The 19,887-nt window shown below is 44.4% G+C and overlaps 1 pseudogene; it reads left to right on the top strand.

Annotated features, from left to right (window-relative positions):
• The first annotated feature begins 865 nt into the window (after positions 1-865).
• LOC126423224 (5S ribosomal RNA) lies at positions 866-983 on the top strand (annotated as a pseudogene).
• The last annotated feature ends 18,904 nt before the right edge of the window (positions 984-19,887 follow it).

The raw sequence follows: 19,887 nt of genomic DNA, 5'->3' as shown, positions 1-19,887 counted from the left end.
GACTCAGTCATGTCGTTTAAATATCATAGCATAGCGTTGCAAAGCGATATGAAATGGAATAAACATGTGAGGATTGCGCTAGGGAATGCGAGTGCCCGACTTCAGTTTACTGGGAGAATTTTGGGAAAGTGTGGTTCATCTGTAAAAGAAACCGCATTTAGGACGCTAGTGGGATCTATTCTTGAGTACTGCTCGAGTGTTTGGTATTTGCACAAGGTCAGAGTAAAAGAAGACATCGAAGCATTTCAGAGGTGGGCTGCTGGATTTGTTGCCAGTGAGTGCGAGCAACATGCAAGAATTACAGAGATGTTTCAGGAACTGAAATGGGAATACCGGAAAGGAAGGGGACATTCTTTTCGAGGAACAATACTGAGACAATTTAGGAAATTGGCATTTAAATATGATGCAGAACGATTGAACTGCCACCAATACATAAGAATCATGAAGATAAAATATGAGAAATTAGGGTTCATATGGGAGCATATAGACAGTCGTTTTTCCCTCGCTTTATTTTCGAATGGAACAGGAAAGCCAACGATCGTTAGTGGTACAGGGAACACTCTACCCTCCACGGTATGGTGGCTTGAGGAGTGTGTATGTAGATGTAGAAATGAAAGTGTAACATGACAACAGGCAATAAGGGGTTTGCAACGAATTTAAGATAGGAGAAAGAGAATAGCATCTGGTATATACGCCAGAGAGGGAGAGGAATTTGATGTAAAACACTTCCTTTCTGTATGTAAATTCAAGATGTACAAGGACGATGGAAATTCGCTTCATGGATTCCTCCGTTTGATTTGTCATTGCCACCATCGCCGCCCCTACTCCTTGTGTGAACATTTAGAAGGTGGCATGGCGGTAAAGAGCCAACGGCCCTGCCGCAGTGGTAACACCGGTTCCCGTCACATCACCGAAGTTAAGCGCTGTCGGTCTGGGCTAGCACTTGGATGGGTGACCATCCGGTCTGCCGAGCGCTGTTGGCAAGCGGGGTGCACTCAGCCCTTGTGAGGCAAACTGAGGAGCTACTTGATTGGGAAGTAACGGCTCCGGTCTCTACGGCCGGGAGAGAGGTATGCCTGAGGATGACACGGCGGCCAGTCGGTGCCTTTGGGCGTTCACGGTTCTGTGCGGGAGGAGATGGCGGTAAAGATGAGTTCACACGAACCTGCACGTCTTACAGAGAGTTTGGGGAGACATTCCTTGTTATTTATTGGCGAAGAGAAAGAGATAGCAATATGCAGAGATTTGGAAGCGTCACGACAGAGGAGCAGTTTTCTGACACGTTACTGCGAAAGCACCTGTGTCTAGAAGTGCTCTTTAGCGCTAGGGAAAACATCAGATTCTGCTACACATATCTGCCAATTAGATAGCTACAAGTATTGGCGGGTAAATGTGGCCAATATCTGGAGGCGTTTAAGAATGTGTTGTGTGATTTAGAATTTACATTTGACAAGAGTCTAGCACACAAGAATAGGAGATAACAAGAGAATAATAATTATCACAATAAGTTTTGTGGACCACCGTGATGGGATAACAACAGAAGGTACAAAAGGAATAGACTGCCAGGAGGGGAGTTCCATTTAATCCTTAACCATCTAATAGAGGAGCAGGGAATTCCTACCAGCCAAACAATCAGTAACTGTTTGAAGCAACATGGCAAGAGGCAGACCGGAATAGGTATCAGGTGAAAATTGTGTAGACCATACCACCAAATCCGAGGGATAACAATCATGTGTGACAATAATTTTTCAAATGGCTCTGAGCACTATGGGACTTAACATCTGAGGTCATCAGTCCCCTAGAAGTTAGAACTACTTAAACCTAACTAACCTAAGGACATCACACACATCCATGCCCGAGGCAGAACTCGAACCTGCGACCGTAGCGGTCGCGCGATTCCAGACTGAAGCGCCTAGAACCGCACGGTCACACCGGCGGCTCATGTGGGACATCGGACACAGGAATGACTGGCGACAGATGCGGGAACATTTGTAAGAACACGCACAGAAGAAACTGGACTGAGCTATGCTGACGTACTAGGAAATATGAAGAGAGTCATTTCTGCATGCCAGTTTACATAGCAGAGAGGGCAGTGAGCCGTTAGCAAAGTTACATGGAAGGTCATGGTGCGAAGGATAAGAACGGCAGTGATTGGGAGTCCTCCCCAAACGAAGAAACTAAAGAAAAGGAAGCACCAATCTTACATCATTGCAGGCATTTGTACGTAGCTGAATAATGAACAGTCTAGAATATGGGAGACAAGGAAAGAGATAGAAAACAAATTGATATACACGTAGTTGGTAACTATTTTGTGTATGTGGGTAGGAGTGTTAGGAATAAGGTGATACCAATTTTAACGACTGGTTAGTTGTGGGATACCAGTATATTTTTGTTTTTTACATCGAACTTCGTGATAAGATAAAAATTTTATGTACAGACTTCTTTATAACAGAGTCAAGCCGACCGCAGTGGCCGAGCGGTTCTGGGCGCTTCAGTCCAGAACCGCGCAACTGCTACGGTCGCAGGTTCGAATCCTACCCGGGGTATGGATGCGTGTGATGCCCTTAGGCTAGTTAGGTTTAAGTAGTTCTAAGTTCTAGGGGACTGATGACCTCAGATGTTAAGTCCCATAGTGCTCAGAGCCATTTGAACAGTGTCAAGTAACGATTAATTTTGTTTTTCTGTAAAAATGCTTCGTCATGTCATAGCGTTAGTTATGTGGGAGGTTATGACTGGTTTTCTCTCCAAAAACAGCTGGTCTCGATTTTAAGAACGGTGATGAGAATGAAGGAAGTGGTATTGGATTTGTTGCAATGTAAGGGCGCGAACGCGGACCGTAAAAGGGACATACACATATGTGTTACGGGGATTCCACTATGGAAGCGCGAGTCCGAGGGATAACTGAGGATCATAGTGTGTTAAGAAAACTGGCACCTCTTAAGAGAGTAGTATACGACGTGGGAAAGTTTCTGCTGCTCAAGGTATCATGAGTTCTGCACAGTCCACGTTTTATTCGTTGGTCGTAGATGGTAGGAAACGTGGAATAATTTAGTGTAGAGCATTTGACATCCACACCATGGAGCGTTTGAATGAAGGTGATTAAGAAGGGGTTATGAATCTATTTAGGGTATAAGCATGGTATACCTGCACTGATACAGAGTGCTTGGTGTCTATGCCATGGAAGCATTTGGACGGCGGGTTTTTGAGGAAGGCAAATGTGTATTTTTGTCAACGCCAAGGGCGAGAGGACTATAAAATTGGGTAATGATGTTTGTATTTAGGGTGTTCACCGCGGGATACCTACATCCATACTAGCAGGAGGTTGAGGACATTTAGTTCACATTTTTGTTTAAGGAGCACGGAAGGTGCAGGAAGGTGGTGATCTGAAGGTTCAACCTGAAACGGCGATTGCGTGAAGTGAATACCTGAGAGTTGGACGTCCACCAGTCGACAACCACAGTTCAAAGACACGGAACGTTAATTTACCTAAGGTGCCACTTTCTTAATACATGTTTCGTTTATACAGTGTTACGTTGAAGGCGTTCGATACAGTTCCCCACAGTCGTTTAATGAACAAAGTAAGAGCATATGGAATATCAGACCAATTGTGTGATTGGATTGAAGGGTTCCTAGATAACAGAACGCAGCATGTCATTCTCAATATAGAGAAGTCTTCTGAAGTAAGAGTGATTTCAGGTGTGCCGCAGGGGAGTGTCATAGGACCGTTGCTATTCACAATATACATAAATGACCTTGTGGATTGCATCGGAAGTTCACTGAGGCTTTTTGCGGATGATTCTGTAATATATCGAGAGGTTGTAACAATGGAAAATTGTACTTAAATGCAGGAGGATCTGCAGCGAATTGACGCATGGTGCAGGGAATGGCAATTTAATCTCAATGTAGACAAGTGTAATGTGCTGCGAATACACAGAAAGATAGATCCATTATCATTTAGCTACAATACAGCAGGTCAGCAACTGGAAGCAGTTAATTCCATAAGTTATCTGGGAGTACGCATTAGGAGTGATTTAAAATGGAATGATCATATAAAGTTAATCGTCGGTAAAGCAGATGCTAGACTGAGATTCATTGGAAGAATCCTAAGGAAATGCAATCCGAAAACAAAGGAAGTAGGTTACAGTACGCTTGTTCTCCCACTGCTTGATTACTGCTTAGCAGTGTGGGATCCGCACCAGATAGGGTTGATAGAAGAGATAGAGGAGATCCAACGGAGAGCAGCGAGCTTCGTTACAGGCTCATTTAGTAATCACGAAAGCGTTACGGAGATGATAGATAAACTCCAGTGGAAGACTCTGCAGGAGAGACGCTCAGTAGCTCGGTACGGGCTTTTGTTAAAGTTTCGAGAACATACCTTCACCGAAGAGTCAAGCAGTATATTGCTTACGTATATCTCGCGAAGAGACCATAAAGATAAAATCAGAGAGATTAGAGCCCACACAGAAGCATACCGACAATCCTTCTTTCCACGAACAATACGAGACTGGAATAGAAGGGAGAACCGATAGAGGCACTGAGGGTACCCTCCGCCACACACCGTCTGGTGGCTTGCGGAGTATGGATGTACATGTAGATGTAGCTGACGCCAGTATGAGTGAAGGAGGACTAATTCAAAGAGATTAAGGACACGACAAGGAGGATACATCAAGAAAGACACCGTTAGAAGGGATTCAAAATCATTCTAACGAATCACGAAACTCAATCACGTAAGTGCATGGATTTATATAAATCTGAGACTAAGTAAATATTTTGGTACACACATTTGATAACAATGACTACACGTTATATATGTACGTTTTCTTTTGTTTTTGGAATGGTCGTCCACAGATTCCAATGTAAAGGTGGAGGGTAAGGCTAGAAAACGTGAATGTTTCATAGGACTGTGATAACTGGCTGAAAGTTTGTGTGACTGATGAGAAATCGATGATTCATAAGATGAGAGGAGAAAACAAGGAAAGACACACAGTAAATAGTGTGCACGGCACAGTGGAGGTTTACTGTTCTTGTACTTGACTAGATTTACGATAATTAGTATTACATCCATGGCTGCAGTATTATTTTTCCCGAGGGCATGCAGCTTTACTGTATGGTTAAATGATGATGGCTTCCTCTTGGGTAAAATATTCCGGAGGTAAAATAGTCCCCCATTCGGATCTCCGGGCGGGGACTACTCAGGAGGACGTCGTTATCAGGAGAAAGAAAACTGGCGTTCTACGGATCGGAGCGTGGAATGTCAGATATCTTAATCGGGCAGGTAAGTTAGAAAATTAAAAAAGGGACATGGATAGCTTAACGTTAGATATAGTGGGAATTAGTGAAGTCTGGGGGCAGGAGGAACAAGGCTTCTGGTCAGGTGAATACAGGGTTATAAATACAAATCAAATAGGGGTAATGCTGGAATAGATTTAATAATGAATAATAAAACAGGGGTGCGGGTAAGCTACTACAAACAGTACAGTGAACGCATTATTGTGGAAAGATAGACACGAAGCCCACGCCTGTCACAGTAGTACAAGTTTACATGCCAACTAGCTCTGCAGATGACGAAGAGATTGATGAAAAGTATCTTGAGATAAAAGAAATTATTCAGATAGTGAAGGGAGAAGAAAATTAAATAGTCATGTTGTTGTTGTTGTGGTCTTCAGTCCTGAGACTGGTTTGATGCAGCTCTCCATGCTACTCTATCCTGTGCAAGCTTCTTCATCTCCCAGTACCTACTGCAGCCTACATCCTTCTGAATCTGCTTAGTGTATTCATCTCTTGCTCTCCCTCTACGATTTTTACCCTCCACACTGCCCTCCAATACTAAATTGGTGATCCCTCGATGTCTCAGAACATGTCCTACCAACCGATCCCTTCTTCTAGTCAAGTTGTGCCACAAGCTCCTCTTCTCCCCAATTCTATTCAGCACCTCTAAGCTATTTATCGTCCACGTTTCACTTCCATACATGGCTACACTCCATACAAATACATTCAGAAACGACTTCCTGACATTTAGATCTATACTCTATGTTAATAAATTTTTCTTCTTCAGAAACGCTTTCCTTGCCATTGACAGTCTACATTTTATATCCTCTCTACTTCGACCATCATCAGTTATTTTGCTCCCCAAATAGCAAAACTCCTTTACTACTTTAAGTGTTTCATTTCCTAATCTAATTCCCTCAGCATCACCCGACATAAATCGACTACATTCCATTATCCTCGTTTTGCTTGTGTTGATGTTCATCTTATACCCTCCTTTCAAGACACTGTCCATTCCGTTCAACTGCTCTTCCAAGTCCTTTGCTGTCTCTGACAGAATTACAATGTCATCGGCGAACCTCAAAGTTTTTATTTCTTCTCCAGGATATTAATACCTACTCCGAACTTTTCTTTTGTTTCCTTTATTGCTTGCTCAATATACAGATTGAATGACATCGGGGAGAGACTACAACCCTGTCTCACTCCCTTCCCAACCACTGCTTCCCTTTCATGTCCCTCGACTCTTATAACTGCCATCTGCTTTCTGTACAAATTGTAAATAGCCTTTCGCTCGCTGTATTTTACCCCTGCCACCTTCAGAATTTGAAAGAGAGTATTCCAATCAACATTGTCAAAAGCTTTCTCTACGTCTACAAATGCTAGAAACGTAGGTTTGCCTTTCCTTAATCTTTCTTCTAAGATAAGTCGTAGGGTCAGTATTGCCTCACGTGTTCCAACATTTCTACGGAATCCAAACCTATCTTCCCCGAGGTCGGCTTCTATCAGTTTTTCCATTCGTCTGTAAAGAATTCGCGTTAGTATTTTGCAGTTGTGTCTTATTAAACTGATAGTTCGGTAATTTTCACATCTGTCAATGCCTGCCTTCTTTGGCATTGGGTTTGGGATTGCCTATTAACTGGCCCTCTGCTGATCCAACGACCACAGTAAACACGGACTAATAGCTCCCGTGCTTCAGTTGCATAATGCGCTGGGCATCCATCACGCTGAAACCACATACTTTGTAGCTCGTCCAAGGCAACATCTTGCAGTAGTGCTTATCAGAAAAAAGAGTATTTCTGTTCCAAAAACGTTCATTATTTGAGTCGATTCAACGTACCTTCGATAAAGTATGGACCAATGAGTTTTTCCCCCATGATACCACAGATTAGGTTAGGTTAGTGGTGTTTAACGTCCCGTCGACAACGAGGTCATTAGAGACGGAGCGCAAGCTCGGGTTAGGGAAGGATGGGGAAGGAAATCGGCCGTGCCCTTTCAAAGGAACCATCCCGGCATTTGCCTGAAACGATTTAGGGAAATCACGGAAACATGATACCACACTATACGTTAACTGACCAAGTAGGGATTGTCTACACTGCAGTAATGCATGTTACAACAGCTGACGCTATCTTTGTTTGTGAATGTAGACTCACTAGAAAATAGTACCTCGGCAAAGAACGTGGGGGTCAGAATGAGATTTTCACTCTGCAGCGGAGTGTGCGCTGATATGAAACTTCCTGGCAGATTAAAACTGTGTGCCCGACCGAGACTCGAACTCGGGACCTTTGCCTTTCGCGGGCAAGTGCTCTACCATCTGAGCTACCGAAGCACGACTCACGCCCGGTACTCACAGCTTTACTTCTGCCAGTATCTCGTCTCCTACCTTTCAAACTTTACAGAAGCTCTCCTGCGAACCTAGCAGAACTAGCACTCCTGAAAGAAACGATATAGCGGAGACATGGCTTAGCCACAGCCTGGGGGACGTTTCCAGAATGAGATTTTCACTCTGCAGCGGAGTGTGCGCTGATATGAAACTTCCTGGCAGATTAAAACTGTGTGCCCGACCGAGACTCGAACACGGGACCTTTGCCTTTCGCGGGCAAGTGCTCTACCATCTGAGCTACCGAAGCACGACTCACGGCCGGTACTCACAGCTTTACTTCTGCCAGTATCTTGTCTCCTACCTTCCAAACTTTACAGAAGCTCTCATTCTGGAAACGTCCCCCAGGCTGTGGCTAAGCCATGTCTCCGCTATATCCTTTCTTTCAGGAGTGCTAGTTCTGCTAGGTTCGCAGGAGAGCTTCTGTAAAGTTTGGAAGGTAGGAGACGAGATACTGGCAGAAGTAAAGCTGTGAGTACCGGGCGTGAATCGTGCTTCGGTAGCTCAGATGGTAGAGCACTTGTCCGCGAAAGGCAAAGGTCCCGAGTTCGAGTCTCGGTCGGGCACACAGTTTTAATCTGCCATGAAGTTTCAACGTGGGGGTCGTTTGCATTTGTTGACGTGCCCATTCACAAAACACTACCCGATTATGGAACTCGGTTCTTGATCAAGTGACACGTGGAATGGATGATACTTACGTCGATGCAGTATTGTGGCAATGCCACCTACAGACATACCGGAATCGCAGTGTAATTGCCGGACGCTTATCTGTGAGATGTAGTGCACTACCGCTAGTACAGTTATTTCATTAGCTCCTCCTGTGAAACGTTTACTTCACTTCTGATTATTAGAATGCGGGAAACTTCCCTATCAGAGCCCTAAAGTCCCGGCAGATTTCAGTGTGAGGTGCACTCATTTGATGGTCTGGCCGAACCAATCTGACTCCCAGGCACGACGATGCATGCTGGAATTGTCAAACACCAGACGACTGACACAGGACTATTAGGTTCACTCTCATGACACACGATATGTCCGAGATGATATTCAGTTCCACTGTCAGTACAGTTTGAACCTGCCACTGGCTCTTAGTTCCCCACAAGTTGAAGACCACAAGTCTCACTCACTAGTGAATGACAGTGAATGACCTGACGTTCTACACCAGGGGAGGACCAGCAGATGAAGAAAGGCAAAGAACAACAATCACTTTCCACCAAACTTCGGTATGGGAGCCGAATTGGCAAAAACAACAGCCTCCACATTGTACAACCCACGAACTGTCCTCTACTCACTGAATCTCCCCTATTGTCCGTTCTGTTGGCTTAGTAGCCAATCCAGACACAGCACCGGGGTTTCCACGCTGAGGGAGCAAGAATTTGTTTTGCATGTCTACAGCTACATCTACATCCATACTCCACAAGCCACCTGACGGTTTATGGCGGAGGGTACTTCGACTACCTCATCGGTTCTCCCTTCTATTCCAGTCTCGTATTTTTCGTGGAAAGGAAGATTGTCGTTATGCCTCTGTGTGGGCTCTAATCTCTCTGATTTTATCCTCATGGTCTCTTCGCGAAATACACGTAGGAGGGACCAATATACTGCTTGACTCCTCGGTGGAGGTACGTTCTCGAAACTTCAACAAAAGCCCGTACCGAGCTACTGAGCGTCTCTCCTGCAGAGTCTTCCACTGGAGTTTATCTATCATCTCCGTAACGCTTTCGCGATTACTAAATGATCCTGTAACGAAGCGCGCTGCTCTCCGTTGGATCTTCTTTATCTCTTCTATCAACCCTATCTGGTACAGATCCCACACCGGTGAACAGCATTCAAGCAGTGGCCGAACAAGTGTACTATAATTTACTTCCTTTGTTTTCGGATTGCATTTCCTTAGGATTCTTCCAATGAATCTCAGTATGGCATCTGCTTTACCGACGATCAACTTTACATGATCATTCCATTTTAAATCACTCCTAATGCCTACTCCCAGATAATTTATGGAATTAACTGCTTCCAGTTTCTGACCTGCTATATTGTGCCGGCCGGTGTGGCCGAGCAGTTCTAGGCTACGCTCGCAGGTTCGAATCCTGCCTCGGGCATGGATGTGTGTGATGTCCTCACGTTAGTTAGGTTTAAGTAGTTCTAAGTTCTAGGGGACTGATGACCTCAGATGTTAAGTCCCATAGTGCTCAGAGCCATTTGAACCATTTTGCTATATTGTATTTAAATGATAAAGAATCTTTCTTTCTATGTATTCGCAGCACATTACACTTGTCTACATTGAGATTCAATTGCCATTCCCTGCACCATGCGTCAATTCGTTTCAGATCCTTCTGCATTTCAGTACAATTTTCCATTGTTACAACCTCTCCATAAGTTACATCATCATCCGCAAAAAGCCTCAGTGAACTTCCGATGTTATCCACAAGGTCATTTATGTATATTGTGAACAGCAACGGTCCTACGACACTCCCCTGCAGCACACCTGAAATAACACTTACTTCGGAAGAATTCTCTCCACTGAGTATGACATGCTGCGCTCTGTTATCTAGGAACTCTTCAATCCAATCACACAATTGGTCTGATAGTCCATATGCTCTTACTTTGTTCATTAAACGACTGTGGGAAACTGTATCGAACGCCTTGCGGGAGTCAAGAAACACGGCATCTACCTGGGAACCCGTGTCTATGGCCCCCTGAGTCTCGTGGACGAACAGTGCGAGCTGGGTTTCACACGATCGTCTTTTTCGAAATCCATGGTGGATTCCTACAGAGTAGATTCCTAGCCTCCAGAAAAGTCCAGATACTCGAACGCAATACGTGTTGCAAAATTCTACAACAGATCGACGTTAGAGGTATAGGTCTATAGTTCTGTTCGACGTCCCTTCTTGATAACGGGGATGACATGTGCCCTTTGGAACGCTACGTTCTTTTAGAGACCTACGGTACACCGCTGCAAGAAGGGCGGCAAGTTCCTTCGCGTTCACTGTGTAAAAGCGAACTGGTATCCCATCAGGTCCAGCGGCATTTCCTCTTTTCAACGATTTTAATTGTTTTTCTGTCCCTCAGTCATCTATTTCGATGTCCACCATTTTGTCATCTGTGCGACAATCTAGAGAAGGAACTATAGTGCAGTCTTCCTCTATGAAACAGCTTTGGAAAAAGACATTTAGTATTTCGGCCTTTAGTCTGTCATCCTCTGTTTCAGTAACATTTTGGTCACAGACTGTCTGGACATTTTGTTTTGATCCACCTACGGCTTTGACATAAGACCAAAATTTCTTATGATTTTCTCCCAAGTCAGTACATAGATCTTTACTTTCGAATTCATTGAACGCCTCTCGCATAGCCCTCCTCACACTACATTTCGCTTCGCGTAATTTTTGTTTGTCTTCAAGGCTATACCTATGTTTATGTTTGCTGTGAAGTTCCCTTTGCTTCCGCAGCAGTTTTCTAACTCGGTTGTCGTACCACAGTGGCTGTTTTCCATCTCTTACGATCTTGCTTGGCACATACTCATCTAATGCACAGTGTACGATGGTTTTGAACTTTGTCCACTGATCCTCAACACTATCTGTACTTGAGAGAAAACTTTTGTGTTGAGCCGTCAAGTACTCTGAAATCTGCTTTTTGTCACTTTTGCTAACCAGTAAAATCTTCCAACCTTTTTTTATATTTCTATTTACGCCTGAAATTATCGATGCAGTAACCGCTTTATGATCGCTCATTCCCTGAGAGGAGCCAACCAGGGACTCAAAATGTCTCTTGACTGAAAAAAGAAGATTTTAGACTAGGAAGGCGTCGTTCTCACAGTAATCATGGCCATGTTTCAGAAAAAAAAGTGTGCCTAGATGGGACCTCAGTCCCTTATTTATTGAGAGATCTCTTATTTCCAGGCCGACCATTTCCATTTTCTGAAAGAAGGTTCAAATGGTTCAAATGGCTCTGAGCACTATGGGACTTAACTGCTGAGGTCATCAGTCCCCTAGAACTTAGAACTAATTAAACCCAACTAACCTAAGGACATCACAAACATCCATGCCCGGGGCAGGATTCGAACCTGCGACCGTAGTGGTCGCGCGGTTCCAGACTGTAGCGCCTAGAACCGCTCGGCCACTCCGGCCGGCTCTGAAAGAAGGCTTCGAAACTGTCGTGCTCATGAAATGTGTTTTTCCGCTTGCTAAAAGAACCTGGCGACGTCCTGGCATCACGGAAGTGACAGTCCACTAAACACATGCACCACCCACTCGGTCTGTATCATTCCAGCCTCTAACATGAGAATGCTTGGAGTTTTATGACCATCCTACCATTTGCACTAAAGCTCAGATTGCAGCTGTTTCTCTTAAATGGATTCATCCTTTCACTTTCTGCCAACTGGCCGCCTTCGCGATGGTCTGTCACCAGCCCAGGTAAAATGTTTTGTGAACTGGCGCCCTCCTACTCCGACCCAAAGTAAGAAGGGGGAAGTGCCACGGCCCAAAATCCCTCTGCTTCCCACAATCACTCGCACAGCCACGTCGCTAGAAACAGTACTTATGGGCCACAATCCATCTTTATCCCTGTTCTCCATCGCCTCCACTGTGGCCCCTCGGCTACAAGTTCTCCACAGACTATACACGCAGTTATATGAACATCCTGCAAACAGTTTCCTCACACAGAAAGTCATAAACCACATGCCGAATGTAGTACTGGGGAACACCGAGATCATGATCTAAAATATGAATATGAATCTGACAGCCAGTGTTGTTTAAGTGAGAGAGTGGCCTGCCACCTCTCAGTCTCATTAGGGCAACAAGTTAATAGTATATGGTGATCGCCAAATTATCACTTTCTACTGCGAGTACGAAGTCGTCCACGTATGTGTTCCTGCGTATATAAGAGGCGTCATGGTGGGAAATAATGTCATACACCTGTTGGCATGTTCTCTCAGACACGGCCAACCGATTCGGCTCAAGTTTGCCAGGTCACTTGTGTACAACCTAAAACAAAAGACTTTAAGATATTTTGAGTCAACGCCCCCGCAATTTTGAGAAAATCACCCCTAAAGGTTATGACGAGCAATCGACTCAAAATTGGAGGGATCGATAGAGAATTGTAAATAGAGAATTTTTCATCATTAGGTATGGGGTCCGCAAAAGCAAAATTTTCCAGAAATCAAGAAAAGAAACTTTTGCAACTGCCGCTTCTCTACCCACATGGTAAACGCCTTTCGCCGACAGCGCCGATAGCGCAAGGCCAAGGTAATTGGCTGGGAATCGGAAAACCCGGGTTCTAATCTCGAAGAAACGTAGCGGATGTTATTCTTTTCGTTTGTATTTTTCCATATCTCAATTGATAGGGATAGGAGGGTTAATAAGGTAAGTATATCAATAAGGAATGATAGTGATACTGACCTTATTAACCCTCCTATCCCTATCAGTTGAGATATCGAAAAATACAAACGAAAAGAACAGCATCCGCTACGTTTCTCCGAGTTCCAGCCAATTACCTTGGCCGTTGCGCTATCTGTGCTGTCGGCGAAAAGCGTTTACCATTTGGGTACAGAAGCGGCAGTAGTAAAAGTTTCTTACCTCGATTTCTGAAAAAGTATGCATTTTCGGACCCTATATCTGATGATGAAAAATGCTCTATTTACAATTATCTATCGATCCCGCCAATTTTGAGTCGATTGCTCGTCGTAACCTTTAAGGACGATTTTCCCAAAATTGCGGGGGTGTTGACCCAAAATATCCTAGATTCCTTCGTTTTAGGTTGTACACAAGCGACCTGCCAAATTTGAGCTGAATCGGTTGGCCGTGTCTGAGGCCTCCCCCTTGTCAGAGCTGCAGAGAGTAGAAATGGGCTGCAAGTCAGGCCGAAGTGGAGTCTGATGAAGTGGTAGCATACTATGTCGTTCGTCATTTGAAAATCTCCCGTTTTGTTCCAGTTAGTTCTGAACCAGAAGAATCTGGTCAATTCTTTGCTTTATTCATCCACGACCAGTTGAAGAAACGCCTGTAAGCTTTTTCACAGACTGTAGCAGTAAAATGTAGTCTGAATCATAGTAAAATCTCTACGATTGCAGCTAGAGATTCAGTCCTACTTCTAGTACCTCATTCAGAGAAGGTGTATTGCTTTCGTGAGATGGTGCGTCAGAGACTCTCCTCTATTTAGTCACTGTATGATGATGGAGGTAAAACAATGCCTTCCCTAAGAGCTGAGTAGGAACGTCCTCTACTTTCCACATCATAATGTAGTCTAGCATGAGTCTTAGTACTTTTGCTTAAAGTTTTCTGGACGTCGAAATGTGCAGTCAGTCTGTTACTTGGTAGAGTTGTAGCCTGTCTTTTGGGAACTGGGACCACGGCTCGTTGGCCCTTCATACAGAAAGAAGCTCTGAATTCCTCAAGAAGTCTCATCCTTTTTGCTCACGTATCTATCTTGATTGGTAGTAATCCCTCTAATCTGTAAGTCCCAAAAGCGTTTGAAGTCGTTAGCTGAGGCAGAGGAGATGAGTCAGAATGAACAAAATTTATCACAGTTGCATGCACAATGACTCCTGACTTATCCCCACCAAGTATCCAGGAAAATATGGAAGGAACTAACACTAAGGATTCAGAAATCCATATTGGTGAACCGCCTTTCACTATTTTCCAGTAAAAATTGCCTCCTATGAGGATCTACAGGGAATACCTTCCGTTCAGCTGGTTTCAGGATCCGCTAACACAATCTTTTGGGCGTACGATAAACTCTTTACATATTGTGGAATAGGTGGATGGTGTGAATTCATGTGAAGACTTTCAAAAGCAATGGGTGACATCGAAGAATGTTTCCAAAGCCCCTTCATATTAAACTGAACAAGTTTGCGGTGGCGTGAGGGTGTAGACTTTGATTCAAATGAACAAATAGTTAATTCTCGTCGGTCTATAGTCTGGAGTTTCAAATTGTCAGTCAGCGACTTTGGTGTGAAGCTTTATCGACTTTCCGCATCCAGCACACATCGAAGTGTCCTACTCCATCCTGTAGGCCCTGAGAAGCATACGGTACTTGCGTCGTCTGGAAGTTCGTGAACCCGTGGGGACCAACAGTATTTTTCCCACCGAAATAATTTTGCCTGAGCCGCAGGAGTCTTAGTACCCCTTCCTCCATCACAAATTAACTTATGATGCAGTTGTCTGGACATCGCACTTCGAGCATTTTACTTCTTCCTATAATCTGAAACTACACTCCTGGAAATTGAAATAAGAACACCGTGAATTCATTGTCCCAGGAAGGGGAAACTTTATTGACACATTCCTGGGGTCAGATACATCACATGATCACACTGACAGAACCACAGGCACATAGACACAGGCAACAGAGCATGCACAATGTCGGCACTAGTACAGTGTATATCCACCTTTCGCAGCAATGCAGGCTGCTATTCTCCCATGGAGACGATCGTAGAGGTGCTGGATGTAGTCCTGTGGAACGGCTTGCCATGCCATTTCCACCTGGCGCCTCAGTTGGACCAGCGTTCGTGCTGGACGTGCAGACCGCGTGAGACGACGCTTCATCCAGTCCCAAACATGCTCAATGGGGGACAGATCCGGAGATCTTGCTGGCCAGGGTAGTCGACTTACACCTTCTAGAGCACGTTGGGTGGCACGGGATACATGCGGACGTGCACTGTCCTGTTGGAACAGCAAGTTCCCTTGCCGGTCTAGGAATGGTAGAACGATGGGTTCGATGACGGTTTGGATGTACCGTGCACTATTCAGTGTCCCCTCGACGATCACCAGTGGTGTACGGCCAGTGTAGGAGATCGCTCCCCACACCATGACGCCGGGTGTTGGCCCTGTGTGCCTCGGTCGTATGCAGTCCTGATTGTGGCGCTCACCTGCACGGCGCCAAACACACATACGACCATCATTGGCACCAAGGCAGAAGCGACTCTCATCGCTGAAGACGACACGTCTCCATTCGTCCCTCCATTCACGCCTGTCGCGACACCACTGGAGGCGGGCTGCACGATGTTGGGGCGTGAGCGGAAGACGGCCTAACGGTGTGCGGGACCGTAGCCCAGCTTCATGGAGACGGTTGCGAATGGTCCTCGCCGATACCCTAGGAGCAACAGTGTCCCTAATTTGCTGGGAAGTGGCGGTGCGGTCCCCTACGGCACTGTGTAGGATCCTACGGTCTTGGCGTGCATCCGTGCGTCGCTGCGGTCCGGTTCCAGGTCGACGGGCACGTGCACCTTCCGCCGACCACTGGCGACAACATCGATGTACTGTGGAGACCTCACGCCCCACGTGTTGAGCAATTAGTTGGTACGTCCACCCGGCCTCCCGCATGCCCACTATACGCCATCGCTCAAAGTCCGTCAACTGCACATACGGTTCACGTCCACGCTGTCGCGGCATGCTACCAGTGTTAAAGACTGCGATGGAGCTCCGTATGCCACGGCAAACTGGCTGACACTGACGGCGGCGGTGCACAAATGCTGCGCAGCTAGCGCCATTCGACGGCCAACACCGCGGTTCCTGGTGTGTCCGCTGTGCCGTGCGTGTGATCATTGCTTGTACAGCCCTCTCGCAGTGTCCGGAGCAAGTATGGTGGGTCTGACACACCGGTGTCAATGTGTTCTTTTTTCCATTTCCAGGAGTGTATATGCCTACGTTTAAAACAAAGAAAACATTTCTTTGTCAGTTTCAGTTTATCTATTCGATCACTGACACACGTGGTGTTCATACAGTCCTGCGCCCAATTACCGCGAGATTCACAAAAGACGCAGAATGGTTCTTGCACTCTAGTGCCTTCTTGGATTGGTCTTTTAGATTTCGTGTGCATGCACCCACGTGCGGCAGCGCGTTTCACAGCGCCAATATACTCTTCGCATTTGCGAACGTCGGGCTCGTATTCGTCATTGTCTAACAGGTCATGGATCCCCTCATCTAGTTTGGTGAGTCCTACAAAACGTCTTGTAGTCTCTCTTTATAGTACGGTACTTACAATCTGCGAGTTCCGCAGTGTCTGACAACTTTTCAACTTTGGCGACGAAGCACATTATGATAGCTCTTTCTCTCGGAAGTTTCCTCTTTAGGCCATGTAATTGTGCTTCCCAACTGTTATCTGCATATCCAATTCCTCACGTTATTTGACGGCTCGTGACTAGGAACTGGGTGTTGTGTTGTCCTAATAATCATCATTTCATCCCAATCGACGCGCATGTCGCCGAAGTGGCGTCAAATCGAAAGACTTGCACCAGGCGAACGGTCTGCCCGACGGGAGGCCCTCGTCACACGACATTTCAATAGACAATATCTGAAGATCGCTAGCCTGAGTAATACAATGAACAACCGTCTGATGGCAGCACTAATTATATGCGCTTCGCAGTAGCATTTTGGAATAGTGCGTATTACTGTTTCGAGCGAAACAACGTTTATTCTTAAACAGCTACGGAAGCACGCAAACGATACGCCGTATCACACTTATATTCTGAGCATCAAATTACTTTACTACTGCGGTAGAGCCTGCATAATACTCCGAAACTATTACGATGTTGTAGTTGTATTTTTCTGCGTTGCAGGATAGACGCGTGCCTTTCTTCGTCATCCAGCTCGTCTATGTGGTTCTGTCCTTCCCTTTCGGCTAGCTCTGTCTCAGGTTTCGGCAGCAAAAAATGTTCTGTCGTGGAAATATAGTAATGACAGACACAATAAACTTTATTTCTCGTCACAGTACTACATATCAACAAAAATCAGTAAGTCAGAGATGTTTCTCCAAAGAATAAACAGATAGTTTCTCACTCGTGGCAAGTATCTAGTTACACAAAAACATGATAGGAATATTTTCCATCTAGTAATCTCCATGATGTAAGCAACTTGATAAAAAACACTACTGACGAACTGATTTTACGAATTTCGATGCTAAAAGCTAAAAGCCGTATAAAACTTTATTTTGCAATGTGAGAGGAACGAATTAATATGGAATTCCGTGATGTCAGTCTGTAAAAACCGGCAAGGTTTTGATTGTCCTGTGAATACGAACGTCCTATCTCTAGTCGTTCGAGGTGATCTGTTTTTTCTGAACATGAGTGTATATCGATTATCTTCGCAGTCGTGAGAGAATCAAACTGGGACAATACTCACAGATTTTCCTTTGTAAAGGATCATTTGAAATTAGAGTTCACCATTCCTGATTTGGATCTGTTATCCTCAATTTCAGCTCCTGTGTCATTCAAGGGAGTCTGTTCACTAACTTTGATGCCCCTGATTGTCTTTGCAAACTGCCAGAATTTCTTCGGGTTTTGTGGAGGATCTTTCGATAAGATTTTGCTACGATAGTCATTGAAGGCTTCACACACTGCTCTCTTCACAGTCAGTGTATTTCATTTAGAATTTCTCTACCTATAGTCCCATGCTGATTTCCGCCTATTAAAAGTTTCGTTTCAGAGCAAGACTCTCTACATGCTGCTGTCAAGAATTAAAAGTTACAGTACTGCCTCTTGATATTGTTAACTGAATATATAAAACTTTCTACTTCTTTTAGTTGCCCTTTGTACTCTGGTAATATGTCTGCTTAATTTGTCTTATGGTCACAGATACCAGTTATAGTCTGGACATCATCACTGAGGTACCGGTAGGGTCTATTTTTCCAGTAAATCAAATGTACTTTCATTATGAATGAGCTTCCGAAGTATCTGTTCTAGGAAGTGACTTGTCACGCTCAACACATGCAAAACTGTAATTATCCCAGTTGATTGTTGGATGATTAAAGTGTCTTCTGATGAGGAAAGAATGTTGAATAACGCATGTATTAGTGAATTAGAGTTTCCTCTAAAGTTTTTAGTTACATCCATGAGTAAGTACGGTGGTCGATAGAAAGACAGTTATATGTTTACGCCTAACTTTGATACTGAGTCTTGGCCGAACATACTCGCAAGTCGCTTCTATCTAATTTCAATTTCTTATCTACCGTGAGATATACACTGTTTTCCATTGGATTATCCTGTCGATATACACTTAGGTTTACCCTAAAAACTTCAGTACTATAAATTTCAGGTTGCTAACTTTCGGTGCCTTGTATTGTGTGAGCTCCATACTTTTGCGAAGGACTTCATGCTCTGGTATTTTCTTGTGAATGCTTCGGCAGTTTACACTAGCTTTTTTATTTTTTAAAAAAATAAAAAATAAACCCTTTTTCGCGACCCACACTCAGTCAGCTATTGGATAGTAGTCTTCAGTGATTAGAGCACATATGAGCCATATAGGGGAACCGTGCAGTTCTCAATCCTATAGTACAAGTCCTGGAACTTGTTGCCAAGCTTGTCACAAAATCTTCAAAGTCACTGTTTCAAGTAGTCCACTCTATTCTTAAACATGAGACTACGATCAGTCGAGTGAGGCTGCTGAAGATTGTGAGCTTCGCTGAAATTCCGTGAACAAGGAAGGTTTTCTCAAAATTGTCTGCTAGGCTCTGGAATGATCCAAGTATTACGTCAGCCCCACACGACAGGCATCATTAATTGTCCCAACATGCACCACAATCTGCATTTGATTCCACCCTGTTCCCTCGGTGGCTGCGGGGAATAGCTTGCACTATCTGATCCATCTCATCCATTACTCTTATTTCTCTGGGGGGTACCATTCTCCGCCGTACAATTGACGATTAATAGACCCTTATTCTGTTTGCCTCCTGTGGCGAAATAAATAAAAAAATTAAATTTATTGATTTTTTGAAAAGAGGAAAAAATTATGGATATGGAACTGTAACATTAGAATTTTTGAAAGGCTTTTTTTAAGGACTGTGTTGACCGGCTTGAATGCGGACAAATTCAGTGCTGCGTGAAATTTGCCTGTAATATAATTTACCATTCCGATTAATTACATTTTTTAATTCTAAGTTCTCACCTTAGACGTAGAATTCGTCCTTCTGCCACAATATGAATTCATTAGTCGCCATCCATGTTCTTCTCTTTGTTGACCGTGTGTATCTTCCTGAGTCGGCATCGGTTCACTTCACGAAGACGGTGGAAACCAAGGAATACAATGCTACGTCGCTTTAAATAATTCTCGTAAAACTTAGATACATCTCACTATTTTTTATTCACAACACAGTAAGACTTGCTCTGCTCGTCGCACAAACCATAAATACTAACAAGATGGCTGCCTTTCCACACACACAAAAAATTACGTCCATCCTCTACAAGGTAACAATCTAAAGTGTCTCTTAACTCCTTCTTGGAGTGTGAAACAAAAGAGAATCCAATATGAAGATTACAGACATTATAT

Source organism: Schistocerca serialis, chromosome 1 (assembly GCF_023864345.2).
Source record: "Schistocerca serialis cubense isolate TAMUIC-IGC-003099 chromosome 1, iqSchSeri2.2, whole genome shotgun sequence".
Classification (NCBI taxonomy): Eukaryota; Metazoa; Arthropoda; class Insecta; order Orthoptera; family Acrididae; genus Schistocerca; species Schistocerca serialis.
The sequence above is the reverse complement of the archived record's forward strand: the minus strand, read 5'-3'. Positions and strand labels throughout refer to the sequence as shown.